The following is a 19,871-nucleotide window of genomic DNA, read 5'->3' as shown; positions in this document are numbered from 1 at the left end:
TTAATAGGAGCCTGAGGGGTAACTTTTTCACACTAAGGGTGGTGGGTATGTGGAACGACCTGCCAGAGGCAGGTACTATTGCAATGTTTAAGAAATATTCAGACAGGTACATGAATAGGACAAGTTTAGAGGGATATGGGCCAAATGCAGGCAGGTGGGACTACTGCAGATGGGCCGGTGTGTACACGTTGGACCGAAAGCTCTGTTTCCACGCTGCAAAACTCTATGATTCTATAACTTCTGTTTTGTATAATACGTACATATGCTGCATGGCCACCGTGAATAGAACAGGTTCATCACTCCGTGTTCTTCATTGTAATGTTCCAGAGCATCTGTAAGAATACTATGTAGCTTCTTCCAATCAGTTACAGGCAAATATCGAGGCTCACCAGCACTTTGAGCAGTGGCAATAAATCAATGGCTTTTGGGTCAAAATATGCTCATCGATAACCTAAAGCCAAAATAACAAAAAATAAAAGTTTATGCTCAAACATTAAAAATATGAGCTTTATATCCTCACATGGATCTCTTTAATCAGATTAGATTGATTCTCAAAATATTTTAGTAGATTGAAAAATTATTAATATTTTAATTTGATATTAATTTAACAAAAAAATGTAAAACATAAACTTTATCTAATCAGAAGTGTATTTATTCTAGGTCAAAATATCTAGCATTGCAGATAAGCAAGATTTATTAAACTATTCATCCTTAAACTAATTAAAATATTTATATTCCAGTTTATATGGACCAGAGTATGACTTCTCAGTACTGCTCATGGTCAATGCTTTGTATATTCAGCAGAAGGCAGGAAAATGTGGTTGAGAGGGAAAAATAGACCAGCCATGATCATATGATGGAGTGCCTCGGGGGGCCAAATAGCTTAATTCTGCTCCTATGTTTGAAGAGCATATTAGGGATGGAACTAGAGATTCACCCCACGTTGTTGTGGTTACTCTCTGGTATATGTACAACATTTAAATACTGAACCATTGTATGTAAAGTAACATGTTACCATGTATAATAATAGCAGCGAACTCACACTGTTGTTATAACAAATTGGAGGTTTCACTGTTGTGTAAGGACAGGAATATTAAACAATACCATGAAGATACGTTATTATTTATTTTAAAGTATTCTCTATTGCAGGCCATCACTTCACACCTTTTAAAGGAAATTACATCAATCTAGGCCAACACTGATTGGCCTAAGTTTATACTTAACTTTTAGTCAACTGCCTAGATCCATCTATAAATATGTTTCCAATCAAATCAATTTGAAGCCCATGATTGTTTGAGCTAGTTTTGTGGTCCCTCGCTCTCTGCTAAAGCTCCAAACTATGACCGTTATCCACATTAATCAGAGCAATCCACTCCCCTCACACAGATTGTTAGCTCTAGGTTTTGTTAACATACATAAATTAGTAGAATTCTACAATCTACTGCACTGCATCGGCCCAATCTGAGCAATCTTACATTCAGCTTGATTGACTTGCATTCACCGAAACGTTGCCTATTTCCTTCGCTCCATTGATGCTGTTGCACCCGCTGAGTTTCTCCAGCATTTTTGTGTACCTTGCATTCATTCAAGATCTGGCCAAACGCATTTGGAGATAGTTCTGGTCCTTCCCAAACCACATGGAATTCTTTATCTATAAAATTATAAATATACATTTCCGCGGCTGATTAAGATGCATTAATAAATAAGTTCTTCATCATCAAGTAGACGGGACTTTCAAGTTAAGTGTCTTGTATTGCGACAACGACAATGGATTAATTACTTCAAAAAAAGCTATTTTATTTCAGCCAATCAATATTAAATGACTCATTTTGAAAACAGGAACAGAATTTTCCACCTTGAGGTTAACTGTTGTTATCATTGCCTTTGTGTTTGAGATAGATTATGAAACCAAGGGCAATTAGTGCCACAGCATTAGCCAGTACCTTGAAGTATATCTTTGCAGTATCAAAAAGCATTTTGTAAAAGAGTTCAACATCTATCTCTTCCATTAGTTTGTCAGCATATACTCTGGATGATTCATGAAGCCATAAAGAAATGAAGTCTCTTGGCAGCCGTACACAATCTGGAGTAACAAACATAATCTCCTAGCAACAGGAATAAAAACATGCCAATGAATGAATGAACAAAAACATTTGGTAAATTACAAGAATAATTCCTCAAGTTATGAACATTTATTAGCAGGTCCATTGTGTTGCTCAAGTTACATTATACTTGTTTGACAAGAAGAACATTTTAAACCATATAATACAATATATCAATGTTACTGCAGAAAAACTGTTCATGAGTTTAATCGTTTCAGTGCAGAATATGTATTTGCCATTAGTACATCCAAGAATATGTAGTCTAATTTAGAGACGCATAATGACTTCCTGAAGTTGAAATGGACCATTTCAAAATGTTATGTCCTTATTAAATAGTGAGGGGGAGGGATTGACAAATTGGGAGTATAAAGATGGAGTTAAAGGTAAAGTGAGTACTGGAAAAGATACAAAAGACTCCCGAATTAATGGGAAGGAAAGTTCGAGAAGGGATATGAGAATGTCAGGGCCTATAGTGACCGGAGTGAGAAGCAGGGCTGCCAACATTGGGTGGGAGTTGATATTAAGAAATTGCGAGGGAGTGCAGCGACCAAGCCCGAGGGAGCGTAGCGACCGAGGGGGGAGGGTGTGGGAGGGGTTGTTCCCCCTCCTACGGTAGGGAGCTTTTGCATTTTTCAGCTTGAAATTGTGCAATCTGGTGCATATGTAGCGAGTCTTTTAGCTTACACTTGAATGCAACATTTATGGTTTAAATTGGATTAGGTATAAGGCTAGGCTAAATTACATTCCTAATTACATTCCATAATAGAGCCAGGCTCTGATCAACAGGTGCAGCATGTGAATGACCTTAGTATATTCATGTATGGAAATCAGATTATAATTCATGCTGTTATGCATATATATAGAGAAAAACAAGGCATATAAACAAGGCAAGAGGAGTCGGACTTCCATCACCGTTCTGCACAAATAAATTAATCAACCTTACCCTTTGACTATAGAAACAAGACGGAAATAATGCCACATATTCAACCAAGTATATGGTTCGCAGGAGATGTCACCAAATGGAAAGCGGAGAATCTGATCCTGGAGGAGAACATCCAGTGACCAGCACCCGCTGTGAGTCCCCATCGCGCCGCCAGCTCCAGTCCCTTCCCCTCTGGTCCCCCTGTTGGTGAGGAATGAGTCAGTATGAAGATGCAGAACTAAGGAATTGTAAGGATAAAAATACCCTAGTGGGCCATCTACAGGCCCCCAAACAGTAGCCTGGATATAGGGTGCAAGTTGAATCAATAGTTAAAATTGGCATGTCGTAAAGATTGTCACGGTTGTTATGGGAGATACAACATGCAGGTAGACTGGGAAAATCAGGTTGGCACTGGAACCCAAGAAATAAAGGTCGGTGGGGGTGTTGCGGAACGGCTGCCCTGTCAGCAGCAAGTTGGTAATTTCTACTTTTTTTGTATTTTTTAGTAGGTTCAAATGTTTGTTTTAGGTTCAAATGTAGGTTCAAGTGCCTCTCGGTGTGTCTTGTGTGGGGGGTGGTGAGGGGGGGGGGGGTCAAGGGGGAAACCGCGGCGGCCTAACACCAAGGATTGGTGCGGCCTTTCCTGGAGTCGGGCCCGAAGCTTCAGCAGCGGGCGCAGCATGGACTTTTTCCGATCGGTGGCTCGCGAACTGTTCAGCCTGAAGCCAGGGTCTGCGGAACTTCTAGCCACGGGTGCGGTTTCCTGAGCCTGGGGTCCCTCATTGAGGATCCCTGGAGAAGAGCTCCAACTCGCCGGCCTGCGGCCTACAACATGAAGTTGCGGTCTGCGGAGCTTCTAGCCATGGGCGTAGCGTGGACTTACCATCCGGAGCGGGATCCCTCGCCAGGGATCCCTGGAGAAGAGCTCCAACCACTGGCCTGCGGTCTACATCATCTTGAAGCCGCAGTCTCCGGTAGGGAAGCACCGATTCGGGACTAACCTTCCTGGTCTTGATCCCTCCTCTCTCATTAACTACCGCCCAATCTCAAACCTCCCCTTTCTTTCAAAAACTCTGGAACGTATCGTTGCGTCGCAACTTCATTCCCACCTCCTTGCGTATAACCTACTTGAACCCCTCCGATCTGGCTTTCGCCCCCATAGCACAGAAACTGCTCTCCTCAAAGTCCTCAACGACCTCCTCACCTCTGCTGACACTGGTTCCCTCAACATCCTCATCCTCCTCGACCTGAGCGCAGCCTTCGATACAGTGAACCATAACATCCTGCTCACCAGACTCAAAGACCTCGGCATTGAAGGCTCTGCACTCAGCTGGCTCCGTTCCTACCTTTCCAACAGATCCCACTTCATCTCTCTCCACAACCACACCTCTGCTACAGCCACAGTCACTCAAGGCGTTCCCCAAGGCTCCGTACTCGGCCCCCTCCTCTTCATCATCTACATCCTCCCCCTTGGTCAGATACTCCGCCACTTCAACCTGGACTTCCACTGTTACGCTGATGACACCCAGATCTACCTCGGCACCAAATCCCCCCACAATCCCCCCCTCTCCCATATCAACTCCTGTTTGTCAGCTATAAAAACCTGGATGCAACATAACTTCCTCAAACTCAACAGCGATAAGACAGAATTCCTCCTCATAGGCTCCAAAGCCACACTCAGCAAAATCAATAACCCCACTCTCACCATCGATGGCACCACTGTCTCCCCATCTCCCAAGGCCCGCAACCTTGGCGTGATCTTTGATTCCACCCTCTCCCTTGAGCCTCACATCCGCCATGTCATTAAAACCTCCTTCTTTCATCTCCGCAACATCGCCAAACTCAGACCCTCTCTCACACCTCCCGCTGCTGAAAGACTCATCCATGCCTTCATCTCCTCCCGACTGGACTACTGCAACTCGCTTCTCCTTGGCATCAGCTCCACCTACATCAACCGACTCCAACTGGTCCAGAACGCAGCCGCCCGACTCATCACCCACACCAAATCCTGGCATCACATCACTCCAGTCCTCAAACAACTTCACTGGCTTCCCATCTCCCACCGGATCACCTACAAAATCCTTATCCTCACCTACAAAGCCCTCCACCATCTGGCCCCCCCATATCTCACTGACCTCCTCTCCCCCTACCAACCTTCACAGTCCCTCAGATCCACATCAGCCGGTCTCCTCTCCATCCACAAGTCCAACCTCCGCAGTTTTGGGGACAGAGCCTTCTCCAGGGCAGCTCCCAGGCTCTGGAACTCCCTCCCCCAACTGTTCCGCAATTCCGTGTCCCTCACCATCTTCCAGTCCCGCCTCAAGACCCATCTCTTCACCTCTGCCTATCCTTAGCCCCACGTCCCCCTCCCTTTTCACCTGTGCATTAATTGCCTCATATTGTGTTTTGAATTGAATTCTGTCTTTACTTTGTGTACTAGTCATGTCTCTACTATTTATTTAATTCCCCTTACATGTTTTTCCTCTACCTGCTAAATTTTTGTAAGGTGTCCTTGAGACTCTTGAAAGGCCCCCATAAATAAAATGTATTATTATTATTATTATTATTAAGGGAGGGCCTGGCCTGTACATCTGGCCGCCCGCAGTGGCGACTGCGGAGGTTTATGGCCCCAACCACGGGGAACAATGGAGGAGGACTGACTGTAGTTTGTGCCTTCCACCACAGTGAAGAGTGCTGTGGTGGATGTTTGTGTTACATTTTATTGTGTATTGTGTGTTCTTTTTTTATTGTACCACTGCTGGCAAATTAATTTCACTGCACTTGATTGTGTATGTGATGAATAAATCTGATTGATTGATTGTTGAATGCACAGTGCCTCCATAATGGATTCTTAGAGCAGTTTGTACTGGAGCCTACTGGAGGGAGAAGGCAATTTTGGATTTAGTGTTGTGGAATGAACCGGATTTGATAAGGGAACTCGAGGTAAAGAAGCCATTAGGAGGTAGTGACCATAATATGATAAGTTGTAATCTACAATTGGAGAGGGAGAAGGGTAAATCGGAGGTATCAGTGTTACAGTTGAATAAAGGGGACTGTTGGCTGGAAAGATACACTAGCAGGGATGACAGTGGAACAACAATGGCAGGTATTTCTGGGAATAATACAGAAGGTGCAGGATCAGTTCATTCCAAAGAGGAAAAAAGATTCCAAGGGGTGAACGTGGCTGACAAGGAAAGTCAGGGACAGTATAAAAAGTATAGCATAGCAAAGTCGACAAAAATGCTGGAGAAACTCAGCGGGTAAGGCAGCATCTATGGAGCGAAGGAATAGATGACGTTTCGGGTCGAGACCCTTCTTCAGACTGATGTGGAGGTGGGGGGGGGGGCGTTACGAAGAAAGGAAGAGGTGGACACAGTAGACTGTGGGAGAGCTGGGGAGGGGAGGGGAAGGAGGGAGAAAGCAAGGACTACCTGAAATTGGAGAAGTCAATGTTCATACCATTGGGGTGTAAACTGCCCAAGCGAAATATCAGGTGCTGCTCCTCCAATTTGTGGTGGGACTCATTCTTGCCATGGAGGAGGCCCAAGACAGAAAAGTCGGATTCGGAATAGGATGGGGAATTGAAGTGCTGGGCCACCGGGAGATCAGGTTGGTTAGTGCAAACCGAGCGGAGGTGTCGGGCGAAGCGATCGCCAAGCCTACGCTTGGTCTCACCGATGTAGTACAGCTGACACCTAGAGCAGCGGATGCAATAGATGAGTTTGGAGGAGATGCAGGTGAACCTCTGCCGCACCTGGAAAGATTGCTTCGGTCCTTGGATGGAGTCAAGGGGGGAGGTAAAGCAACAAGTGTAGCATTTCCTGCGGTTGCAAGGGAAAGTACCAGGGGAGGGGGTGGTGTGGGTGGGAAGGGACGAATTGACCAGGGAATTATGGAGAGAGCGGTCTCTGCGGAAAGCCGATAGGGGAGGAGATGGGAAGATGTGGCCAGTGGTGGGATCCCGTTGGAGGTGGCGAAAATGTCGGAAGATTATCTGTTGTATGTGACAGCTGGTGGGGTGGAAGGTGAGGACAAGGGGGACTGTCCTTGTTACGAGGGTGTGGATGGGGAGTGAGGGCGGAGCTGCGGGATATAGACGAGACCCTGGTGAGAGCCTCATCTATAATAGAAGAGGAGAACCCGTTCCCAAAAGAATGAAGACATCTCCGATGCCCTGGTTTGGAACACCTCATCCTGGGTGCTGATGCGGCGTAGACGGAAGAATTAGGAGTAGGGGATGGAGTCCTTACAGGAAGCAGGGTGGGAAGAAGTGTAGTCCAGATAGCCATGGAGTCAGTGGGTTTGTAGTAGATGTCAGTCAATAGTCTGTTACCTGCGATGGAGATGGTGAAGTCTAGAAATGGTAGAGAGATGTCGGAAATGGTCCAGTTGAATTTGAGTGATGGATGGAAGTTAGAGGTGAAATGGATGAAGTCAGTGAGTTCTGATCTCCCGGTGGCCCAGCACTTCAACTCCCCCTCCCATTCCCAATCCGACCTTTCTGTCCTGGGCCTCCTCCATGGCCAGAGTGAGTCCCACCACAAATTGGAGGAACAGCACCTCATATTTCGCTTGGGCAGTTTACACCCCAGCGGTATGAACATTGACTTCTCCAATTTCTCTCTCCTTCCCCTCCGCAGTCTCCCCACAGCCCACTGTCTCCGTCTCTTCCTTTCTTCTTCCCAACCCCCCACCTCCACATCAGTCTGAAGAAGGGTCTCGACCCGAAACGTCACCTATTCCTTTGCTTCACAGATGCTGCCTCACCCGCTGAGTTTCTCCAGCATTTTTGTCTACCTTCAATTTTTCTAGCATCTGCAGTTCTTTCTTAAATATAACATTGCAAAGATGAGTGGGAAGCTAGAGGATTGGGTAATTTTTAAAGAGCAACAGAAGATAACTAAAAAGGCAATATGAGGAGAAAAGATGAGGTACGAAGGTAAACTAGCCAAGAATATAAAGGAGGATAGTAAAAGCTTCGTTAGGTATGTGAAGAGGAAAAAATTAGTTAAGACCAAAATTGGACCCATGAAGACTGAAAAGGGCAAATGTATTATGGAGAACAAGGAAATGGCAGACCAGTTGAACAGGTACTTTGGATCCGTCTTCACCAAGGAAAACACTACCAATCTCCCTGTTGTACTAGTCACCAGAGGATCGGAGGGTGACGGAGGAACTGAAGAAAATGTATATTAGGCAGGAAATGGTGTTGGGTAGACTGATGGGACTGAAGGCTGATAAATCCCCAGGGCCTGATGGTCTGCATCCCAGGGTGCTTAGGGAAGTGCCTCTAGAAATCGTGGAAGCATTGGTGATAATTTTCCAATGTTCTATAGATTTAGGATCAGTTCCTGTGGATTGGAGGGAAGCTAATGTTATCCCTCTTTTTAAGAAAGGCGGGAGAGAGAAAACAGGGAATTATGGACCAGTTAGCCTGACATCGATGGGGAAGATGCTGGAGCCAATTATAAAAGATGAGATAGCCGCACATTTGGATAACAGTAACAGGATCGGTCCGAGTCAGCATGGATTTACGAAGGGGAAATCATGCTTGACTTATCTTCTGGAATTTTTTGAGGATGTAACTAGGAAAATGGACAAGGGAGAGGCAGTGGATGTAGTGTACCTGGACTTTCAGAAAGCATTTGATAAGGTCCTACATAGGAGATTAGTGGGCAAAATTAGAGCACATGGTATTAGGGGTTGGATGCTGACATGGATAGAAAATTGATTGGCAGACAGGAAACAAAGAGTAAGGATTAACGGGTCCCTTTCAGAATGGCAGGCAGTGACTAGTGGGGTGCCACAAGGCTCGGTGCTGGGGCCGCAGCTATTTACAATATATATTAATGATTTAGATGAAGGGATTAAAAGTAACATTAGCAAATTTGCAGATGACACAAAGCTGGGTGGCAGTATGAACTGTGAGGAGGAAGCTATGAAGATGCAGGGTGACTTGGACAGGTTGGGTGATTGGGCAAATGCATGGCAGATGCAGTTTAATGCGGATAAATGTGAGGTTATCCACTTTGGTAGCAAAAACAGGACGGCAGATTATTATCTAAATGGTGTCAAATTGGGAAAAGGGGAAGTACAACGGGATCTGGGGGTCCTTGTTCATCAGTCAATGAAAGTACGCATGCAGGTACAGCAGGCAGTGAAGAAAGTGAATGGCATGTTGGCCTTTATAACAAGAGGAGTTGGGTATAGGAGCAAAGAGGTCCTTCTGCAGTTGTACAGAGCCCTAGTGAGACCACACCTGGAGTATTGTGTGCAGTTTTGATCTCCAAATTTGAGCAAGCACATTCTTGCTATTGAGGGAGTGCAGTGTAGGTTTACAAGGTTAATTCCCAGGATGGCGGGACTGTATTATATTGATAGAATGGAGCGGCTGGGAATTTAGAAGGATGTGAGGGTATCTTATCGAAACATATAAGATTATTAAGGGTTTGGACATGCTAGAGGCAGGAAACATGTTCCCGATGTTGGGGGAAGTCTAGAATCAGGGGCCACAGTTTAGGAATAAGGGGTAAGCCATTTAGAACCGATATGAGGAAATACCTTTTCACACAGAGAGTTGTGAGTCTGTGGAATTCTCTGCCTCAGAGAGTGGTGGAGGCCACTTCTCTGGATGCTTTCAAGAGAGAGTTAGATAGAGCTCTTAAAGATAGCGGAGTCAAGGGATATGGGGAGAAGGCAGGAACGAGGTACTGATTGTGGATGATCAGCCATGGTCACATTGAATGGCGGTGCTGGCTCGAAGGGCCGAATGGCCTACTCCTGCACCTGTTGTCTATTATTGAACTTGGAGATGAGGATCAGAGCTCGAAGAAATGCAGCATCAAACATGCCCTGTACCTTCCTAAGATCACTCATTTCCACTTACATCTCATCTGCAATTCTGTGCTTTGGGCACCTCCAAACAATTCCTCAGCATCCACTCGTTACCCCCTCCATTAACTTGAGTTTATCTAAAATTCAACATGTTTATTTTAAAGGAGGCACAAGAGACTGGAGAAACTCAGAGGGGCCAGGCAGCACATGCAGAGGGCATGGACAGTCTACATTTCAAGTCAAGATCCATCAACATCAATTTACCATCAGACATAGATTAGTCTTAGATCTGCAATACTTTAATTTTAAAGGTATTCTCATTTACGCATCTTTCCATTACCTTAACCCCTCCCAATCAACACCACCCTGTGAAATTGAAAGATAATCTATTCTGATCAATGTCGCTCCAGGATCACAAATTTGGAATTATTTTCCTAATCTTCCCTACATCTCTTCTCCTTTAAGTTGATGAGAAAGTGTGAACATTGGATTAGGCTGTAGCAGCATTTTGGTTACTCACACCATTCTCCATATGGCCCCACATTCTCACATACCTCTTACAACAAAAAGTACTTTTCTGAAAGGTATATTGCGAAGTCGGTTAGGCAAGAGTGTGATATTAATCCAGGACTTTCTATTTTACCTCAATTTAAATTCAATGGAAATGCACTTTTGAAGAGAAATCAGGGATAGAAAATAAAACATGGTATTGGGAACTGAAATAAGGTATGTCCAATGCAGGAGTAGTTTTCTTTTGCTTCAGATTCTAGCACCTGCAGTCTTGTGTCTCCACTTTTAATTAATAGTTCATCACGTTGTGGTTATAGAATAGAAAGATATAGACAGAGATACTGTTTTGGATACAAATGGTAATTATGGTGGCAATATTGTTCTTGAGTTGCTTTCCCACCCCTGTCTCCCACACAAACCTCAATTCAGATCCACATATCCATTGCTGAATGCAAAAGTATTTCCAGCAGGAGCTCAATCAGGCATTGTCTGAGGAGTATTTTTTCAGAATTTAATTTTTGAAAATTGTTTTTTACATTGAAGTAATAAATGCGCTGATACAAACATGATAATTAGGTTCAGATTAGTACAGTGAAAATTACTTTATTAACAAAATAAATATTGGTATCAGTATTTAGCCCACCATCTGTGAATAACCAAAACTTAATTATGAAAATTACCTTGAAGCACACACATGCAGAACGATCAACAAAGGGATCTTCAGGAAATGCTGCCTCAAAAAGGCAGCTAATATCATCAAACACGCACACCACCCTGACCATGGTTTTATTTTGTTACCACCATCAGGCCAAAAATACAGGAGCCTGAAAACCGTGACCTCCGGGTTCAACAAACAGCGTCTTTCCAGCATCATCAGACTCTTGAACACTACACAACACCAACCACAACCACAACCCTACCTCAGCACTATGATCTTCTAACAACTGTTTTGGTTACGGACATCAGTTTCTGCACTCTTATAGCTTGGTCACCTGGAATTACTGATTATTAATTTATTGTATTGTATATATTTTTGTGTGTTATTATGTTAATGGGCCTGTTAAGATGCAGCAAAAAATAATTTAATTGTACCATTGCCTTCTCTGAATTGAATGAATATCTTTCTTTAAATAAGACCAACAATATACACAGTAGTCCAGATAGGATCTCACCAATGCCTTATATAATTGACAAAGTACCTCTCTAATTGTACATTCAATTTCCCACACCATAAATAATAACATTCTGTTAGCTTTCCTAATTACTTGCACTGCTTGGATTTTAGCCCTTTGCAAATCAGGCAGCGGCACATTGAGATCCCTTTGCAATCCCTCTCAATATTGGGTATATAATAAGGCACCACACTAGAAATCGGATTGGATAATGAGCCTTGCTTAGTGATCGAAGTTTCACAGGGGCAGCATTTTGGGAACATGATCATAATTCCCCACGTTTTAAGATAGTTGTGGGTAATGATAAAGCTGGTGCTTGAGTGAAAGGGAGAAAGCTAATTACAATAGTATTAGACAGGAACTGGGGAAGTAGTAGATTGGGTGAGGCTGATTGAGAGTACATTGACATATGGCTGTCTTTTAAAGGCAAGCTTAATAGTTCAGGATCAGCATTTTACTATGAGGATGAAAGACAAGGATGGCAAGGTTTGTGTGTTGTCTGATTCTATGTGCCTATGATCTTTATTGTACCTTATCGTATGACAATAGTTGGAGATATAGGTATGACATATGACAAAATAGGTATGACATATATCAAAAATACATATTTGTTGTTCAGTACAAGCTGTGCATTATAACCTAAATGGTAATTTCATTATTTTCAATTTAAAAACTGCCTTGGAGGGGCGAAGTGGGGTTAATAACATTAAAAGAACCACTGGAAATTTAAAATACATTAAGAACTTCACACGATCAACCTTGTAAGCAAATAACAATATATTTAGAAATAACATTTTAACATATATTTTCCTTATTAAAGATTTTAATAGGAAGATGTGTTAAAATGTGATTTCTAAAAGTATTGTTATGGTATCTAGTTTCATGCATCAACATAAATAAGTAGTATTTAACAAGCAAACATACCTGGAAGGTGTTGGACAGGTCTCGTAAATTAAAAATATAATGGAACTTGATAGTTGTAGAAGAAGATTTGGCTCAATTTTTGATGAAGACAAATGGAACCCCGAACAACAGTAGGAACAATTTTAATTACACTGTAGCTGAAAATGTTCTCTTGAAAGTAAGCATTAAGGATACTGCTGTATACTGTAGCCAAATAATCTACTGCTGGTAAATTTACTGCAAAAACAGAGAAGTGCCTTTGTAAACCAGGAAAAATATGAAATCAAAATCAGGATTATTGAACCTCTGCACCACAAAATGAAAACAGATAGCTAGAGGGGAATGTTGTTGTTGTTGTCAATTTAAAGTTCTGACAAAACACATTGCTGGCTTGTATTGCATGAGAACTTTAACATTGTGCCTGTACTGGGCAATTCAGAAGGCAAGCATGAATAAGTAACAAGGGCAACTGGAGTTGCATGGTGAGGACAAGGAATTCAGTTTTAGAATTTTCCACAACAGTAATGCATTATTGTAGAAACAAAGAACTGCAGATGGCAGTTAATACACAGGACACAAAGCGCTGGAGTAACTCAGCGGGTCAGGCAGCATCTCTGGAAAACATTAATAGGTAACATTTCGACCCGAAACGTCACCTATCCATATTCTCCATAAATGATGCCTGACCTGCTGAGTTACTCCAGCACTTTGTGTACCGTTGAGTAATACATTATTATTTTGTGTGTGGTGTTTAATAAAAGCACTCTTAGTTAGTGGAATTCCATTTGGAGAGATTTCAAGAGACTTTAAAGAATCCAATATCATTTCTTTATCTTCAATGAGCTATTACCATTTTCCAATTGAAAGGTGGTTATAGTACACCTCTTATAGTAGGCTGTATTTCTTTGTGTTGCTGCAAGTGAAGGCGATTCAACAATAGAACTATAAATAGAATACCCTTTAAGACAGTGAAATCAAGTGTCAATCATAACACATGATGCAACCATTTCTTAAAGGTGCCATACACATACTTCCATATTTACAAGAAACTGCATTGTTCAATTAAATCACCCAATGAATAAAACCATTTCCACACAAAAACATATAAATCCTTAACTATTCACATTAATATACCGTTCCAAGTTCAAATTCATTCAATTATTCAGCCCCCTCTTCACTGCAGGCTGCACTTAACATCTCTGAAGGACACCAAGTGCTTGAGCAATTCAGCGGATCAGGCAGCATCTCTGGAGAACATGGATCGGTTATGTTTCGGGTAGAGACACTTCTTCAAACTGACTTAACATTTCTGAAGATGTTACTAGCCGTCTACATAGCCCTTACCACCATATAATAATTTAAATTAAAACACACAACAGGATTGGGAGTAGGGTCTCGACCCACCTCCGGAGATACTGCCTGTCCTGCTGAGTTACTCCAGCATTTTGTGTCTATCTTCGGTGTAAACCAACATCTGCAGTTCCTTCCTATACAGATACAATTGTACAATGTGTCTATGTACAGTGTATACCATGAAGGGTCTCTACCATCATCTTGCTTTTAGATATACACAAAATGCTGGAATAACTCAGCAGGGCGGACAGCATCTCTGGAGAGAAGGAATAGGTGACGATTTGGGTCAGAATCTTTCTTCAGACTTCAGGGGGGGAGAAAGCTGGAATAGAGGAGGAGCAGGACAAAGCATAGCAGGTGAACAGAGGAGGGCGTGAGGGGGCGGCTCATAGGCAGATGGTTGGACAAAGACCAGAGATGAACAAAAAGGTAGACAAAAATGTTGGAGAAACTCAGCGGGCGAGACAGCATCTATGGAGCGACGGAAATAGGCAACGTTTCGGGTTGAGACCCTTCTTCAGAACAAAAAGGTGTGAGACAAAAGGATTGAAGAGTTGTAGATTGTGAAGCCAGGATGTGGGTGCGAGGGGAGAAATGGTTGTGATATCTCATCTCTGGCCTATTCTCTCTTCCAGCTTTCTTTCAACCCCGTCCCCCCCCCCCCCCCCCCCCCCCCCCTCCCCTCCCCACAATCAGTCTGAAGTAGGGTCATGATATCATGATTTTTGTAATCAATAATTTGCTAGTGAGACAAATGATCTTTGAACACAATACAATAACCTAGATTTATGTAAGACTTTAAAAAAAGTTAAATATCCTAAGGCATTTTATTGGTGTATTATTACACATAATGACCAAAAGTATAGTTCAACTGATATGTTTTAAAGAATACCCTAAAGGAAGAAAGAGGTTGAGTGACAGAGAATTAAGGATAGAATTTCAAGGAAACGATCCTTGACAGGTAAAGGCTAGGGATGGTTAAGAGGCAGAAAGATTACAGATGTTATGTAAAGTTGCAGGGCTGCAAAAGGTTACAGGTGTGAAGACAAGGGAAAGCTAAAAATGAAGAAAACTTTAAAATCATTCCAATTATTTTCAAGGAAACATTTGTAAATTAGTCCGAAAGCAAAGTAAAATAGGACCTGTGGAGATGTAGGATACAAACTCAAGGTTTTGCATGTTAATATTGAGTAGAAATGTGAAGCCAGCTAAGTGTGCTGGAAACATAAGAGGATTAGAAAATAATAAAGGCATTGATTCAGGTTTAAACAAATGTTGGATCCAGAGCAGTAAACCAGGAGCTGCTGGGGAAGTGGGAATAGATGCTTTTTAATGCAATAGATTATTCAACCATGCATCCAATATGACATCAACAATGTGATTTAGGTTTAGATTTAGGTTTATTATTGTCAGATGTACCAAGATACAGTGAAAAGTTTTGTTTTACATGCTATGCGATCAAATGAGATAACACTATTCATAAATACAATCAAGTCAATTATCAGGTACAATAGGTAGAGCAAAGGAGAAGAATGCAGAATACAGGTCTCAGCATTGTAACGCCTCATATTCCAGATAAAAAGGCCAATTTCTGCAATGGAGTAAAGATGAATAAGATAATATCCTAATATTAAGTATCTGACAATTTCCAGTAAGAGGGTTGGAGGCTGTTGGAAGGGATATTATCTCCATGCTTCTTAATAATTAGTTGGAGGAAATTTCTGTTTATCCATTACTGGCAGTCTGACAATTTAACCAGTGATTAGGTTGAGTGAGGTGGTGGGAAACCACAGCTGGGCACAATCGGTACACTTACAGAAAATGTTACGTTTTCAGTTGATGCTTTCAGGGGGAATAGGTAGATGAGAAATAGGAGAGGGTCAGGTTTACATGCACAGGAATGTGGAAGTAAATGGTGCAAGTACTGTTGAAAATATTCTCGGGCTGTGACTGGATAAATCAGAATGGAACTAAATGGTTGTCCTGCTCAGATGGATGGCCAAGGAGAAGCATTGTGCAGTGTACACTGTGATCAACCACATTTAATATTGCAGATAGGGCAGGTTGTGTGACAGTTAAATAGCACACCATTTATAACTTTGATTGAATTGTCAATTATGTGCCTGGAGCAAAATCATGATCCTAAGAATTTGACACTTGACATTTTTGAAATGTTGGGCACAGATTTGCAAGAGTCAAACTGCCCAACATCTTCAATTTATGGTGCAATGGATGACATTGTTTAATGCTATATTTTGTTTTAAGTGAGTGCAATTTGATGCATGGTGTCCAACTTCTATTTGGTCTGATATGTATGATTGGCTATTTGGTTAGCTGATCAGTTATATTGTGGATAGACAATAAACATTCATGGAACTTTGGAATTCATGGGGCATCTTGGTCAGCATGGAAATGTTCGGCTGAAGGGTCTGGTTTCCTGCTGTGCAACTCCATTATTGGCAGAAAATCCATGGACTATTGGGGAAACATCACTGCAAACAAAGTTACAGACTTTTGGACCCCCAAGAGTGAGAGAGCTATGGCCACGTCAGTGCAATGTTTTGCAAGAGGAAAGCTTTTAGTTAAGGCATTCATATTCAATCACACAAAGATTTGCTGCAAATGTGAGATACTCACTAGGTGTCATATATTATTAGAATGGTATAACTTAATTTAATTTAAGTTGTTGTCAGTAAAAAATACGTCTACACAGCAAATACGCAAGTCATTATTATATGACCCTGAGTTGATGTGGAATAAAGCATAATTTTAAACATCAGTATAGTATATTGGAATAGCAAGATAGATTACAAATTCACTCAGGCTTTACTACAGATTACATTTATGTAGAGTTTTAATTACTACAGCAGAAAAAAGAAGATGCATATCATGGAGATGATGCAAAGACTTGAGACTTAAATGATATAAAGTGGAGGAAGTTGCACCGAAGAACATACATTTGAATTGTGAAATTGCAACTAATACAGAGATTAAAATTAATTTATTTACCACATTAATGACCCATATTTGGAACCAGCTGGTAAACACAGTACACTTGTTTATTTTGTTATGTTAAAAGTGTGTTTTTTTGTGTTTTTATGTGGGGGAAGAGGGCACGGTGCGGGGGATACCGTCCTTCAGCCGCTTCCTGGTGGGGACGCGACTATTATTCGAGTCGCGTCCTCCCCCCCCCCCCCCCCCCCCAGCAGCGGCTACCTACCTGGATTGGCGCGGCCTTTCCTGCCGGGATCGACCGGAGCTCCAGCAGCGGCGGGACAGCGCTGGAACATCGCGGGGCTGGCGATGCCTTACTGGGGGTCGCCGTCTGGAGCCCGGAGTGCTGGACCTGCTGCACCAACATCAAGGAGCTGCGGTTTGCAGAGCTCCCAACGCGGGCGGCGCTGATGGACAGCGCGGGGTCCTGTGACTCTGCCCGGCTCGACCTGTGGACTCAGGAGCTGCAGACTCCGGCAGCGGGAGGCGGCTGATCAGAAGGTCCGGGCCGCTGAGGAGGAGGATGCTCACCGTCGGGGTTCGGCGTCGGCGTTCCACCAGCCCGGCGTGAGGGCCTGAACATCGGGCCACCCGGGCGGCGACTGCGGGTGCTCGGAAGGCCCCGACTACGGATGGACACGGAGGGGAGGCTGGCTGGACTATGGTGCCGTCCTCACCTGGGTGCCATTTATGTTATGTTGTGTTGTGGACTTTTTGTGTTTGTGCTTTTGTTAAATTTTTAATTCAATTTTAATTTTATTTTTTTAATATGTTTTATTATTTATTTATTATTTATTTTTATTATTTTTCTTGTGATTTTTTTTAACGATACTGCTGTACGGGAAATTCATTTCGTTGTCTCAAAGTGAGGCAACGACAATAAAATTTGAATACAAGAATACAAGAATACACTAATTGTGGGATTGTTGGCTGATTTTCTCAGAATGTTGGAAGATTGGGGTCACAAAGTCAATGTCTTTAGTCAGAGGGTAGTGAATCCGTGGAATTCTTTGCCACAGAAGGCTTTAGAGGCCAAGGCAGTGGATATTTTTAAGGCAGAGATAGATAGATTTTTGATTAGTACGGATGTCAGAGGCTATGGGGAGAAGGCAGGAGAATGGGGTTAGGAGGGAGAGATAGGTCAGCCATGATTGAATTGCGGAGTAGATTTGATGATCCGAATGTCTCAAATCGATTCCTATCACTTCTGACCTTATGACAAAGTACCGGTGACAATCCTGTGTCCTTTATTTTTCTTATGCATGCAGAATTATCCTTAAAACCACTACCTTTAGTAGAAGAGAGCCCTACCTGAAGAAGCATATTTTACAGAGAATCTGCCAGCTGCACGATTCATGCAAGTGATGTATTGGCAATTATGAATTTCTTTCAGAACTAACTTCTGTCTGTCAAACCTAATGACAAAAAGAGGTAGGAGTTAGCCAACTATTTCACTTATTACCCACTTTATTTTTCCTGCATTGATTAGTACTGCAAGATTGTAATTTTCTAGGTCCATTCAATTTTCTGATGATGCCATTTATTACAGTATTATTTTTCCCCATTTTACAGAAATGAGTAAATTGCTGTGCTTCTATTAAAATCCATACCTTATTATAGCCAAGATGTTGTTCAATTGTTTAAAACCTTGAAAAGTCAAAAATTAGCTTACTTATGCACCCAGGATGTTTACTATCAACCCACATCATAGTTATCTGTAAGCTTATTTTACCACTTGAAGTCTGTCAATGTTGATAGCTAAACATCAAGAGAAGCATATTTTGACCCTAAGGTATGAACCTATTTATTGATAACAGTTATGAGAATTCTGAAAGTATCATCTGTCCTACTTTGAAGTGACTACTTTTTCCTGGCAGTTCCTCAAGATTGCAAAAGCTTCCATTTCAGTTCAATGGGTTTTGATGAGGCCAGCAGACTTGACCACAGACTTGACAAACAGGAGCTAAGACAGGCAAGCAGGTGGGTACTGTGGGAGATGTTATGTTCCTTCTGCACTCAAAAGCACTCAAAATTCTCAACACCATCCTAAGTACTCCTTTTCTATTTTGAGGCCAGGAATTCACAAAAGTGGGTGCAAGCCTCGAGAACACCTTCAACTCATTTCCTCTGTACACCTTGTAATCTCTTCTACTGAGAGAATTCATGCCTGGTTTGGGAGTCTCATGTTAGGTGAAAGAGTTAAGTGGCCAGCCTATTGTAGCCAACTGATTAGAATTACAATCTTACAGTGAGGGGAATTAGACTGGGTGAGGATGCTATATTTGGTTAGACAGACCAACCAACGCAATGTTATCAGTGGTATTTGTGTTTCATATGTCCTGAATGCAATACGAGCAACTAAAAATAATCTGCAAAATCTGGGTTAATAACAGAAAGTGTTGGAAATACTTAACAGATTAGGTAGAAGCAATCAAGAAACTATAAAAAAGGAGGATTAATTGAATAGATCGAAAAGATTCAAAATGGAAACAGCGGCCTTCGCCCCACCAAGTCTATGCCGACCACTGATCACCCGTTCACACTAGTTCTGTGCCCCACTTGCACATACACTTCCTACACACTAGAGACCAATTAACCTACAAACCCACACATCTTTGGGATACGAGAGGAAACCGGAATACCCTAAGGAAATCCATGCAGTCACAGGGAGAATGTGCAAACTCCACACAGGCAGCAGTTGAGGTCAGGATCGAACTTGGGTCTCTGGCGCTACATAGCAGCACTTCTGCCAGCTGTGTCACTGTGCCATCCAAATTAAATGATGCAATCGCAATGTTTTGAGATGCATAGAAACATGGAAGTGCAGCATCTTGCACTAAATGTTGTATCCTTCATCCTTTGACTGTACACTGTGGATGGCTTGATTGCATTCATGTATAGATTTTCTCTGCACACAAACAAAAGCTTTTCACTGTATCTCAGCACATGTGACATTAATAAACTAAACTAATCTAAGATCTGTGAAGGAACGAGTTGCAGGAGAAATTATCCGACCACGAGAGATAATAATACAAGGTGAAAGAAGATGGTAATTGTACAAGAAACAAAATAACAGCTTGA

At 42.3% G+C, this 19,871-nt stretch overlaps 1 pseudogene; it reads right to left on the bottom strand.

Moving 5' to 3' along the window:
• LOC129699136 (dynein axonemal heavy chain 11-like) overlaps positions 1–19,871 on the bottom strand; it is a 181,383-nt pseudogene that overhangs the window by 81,776 nt on the left and 79,736 nt on the right.

The sequence above is a fragment of the Leucoraja erinacea genome, chromosome 7, assembly GCF_028641065.1.
Source record: "Leucoraja erinacea ecotype New England chromosome 7, Leri_hhj_1, whole genome shotgun sequence".
Classification (NCBI taxonomy): Eukaryota; Metazoa; Chordata; class Chondrichthyes; order Rajiformes; family Rajidae; genus Leucoraja; species Leucoraja erinaceus.
The sequence above is the reverse complement of the archived record's forward strand: the minus strand, read 5'-3'. Positions and strand labels throughout refer to the sequence as shown.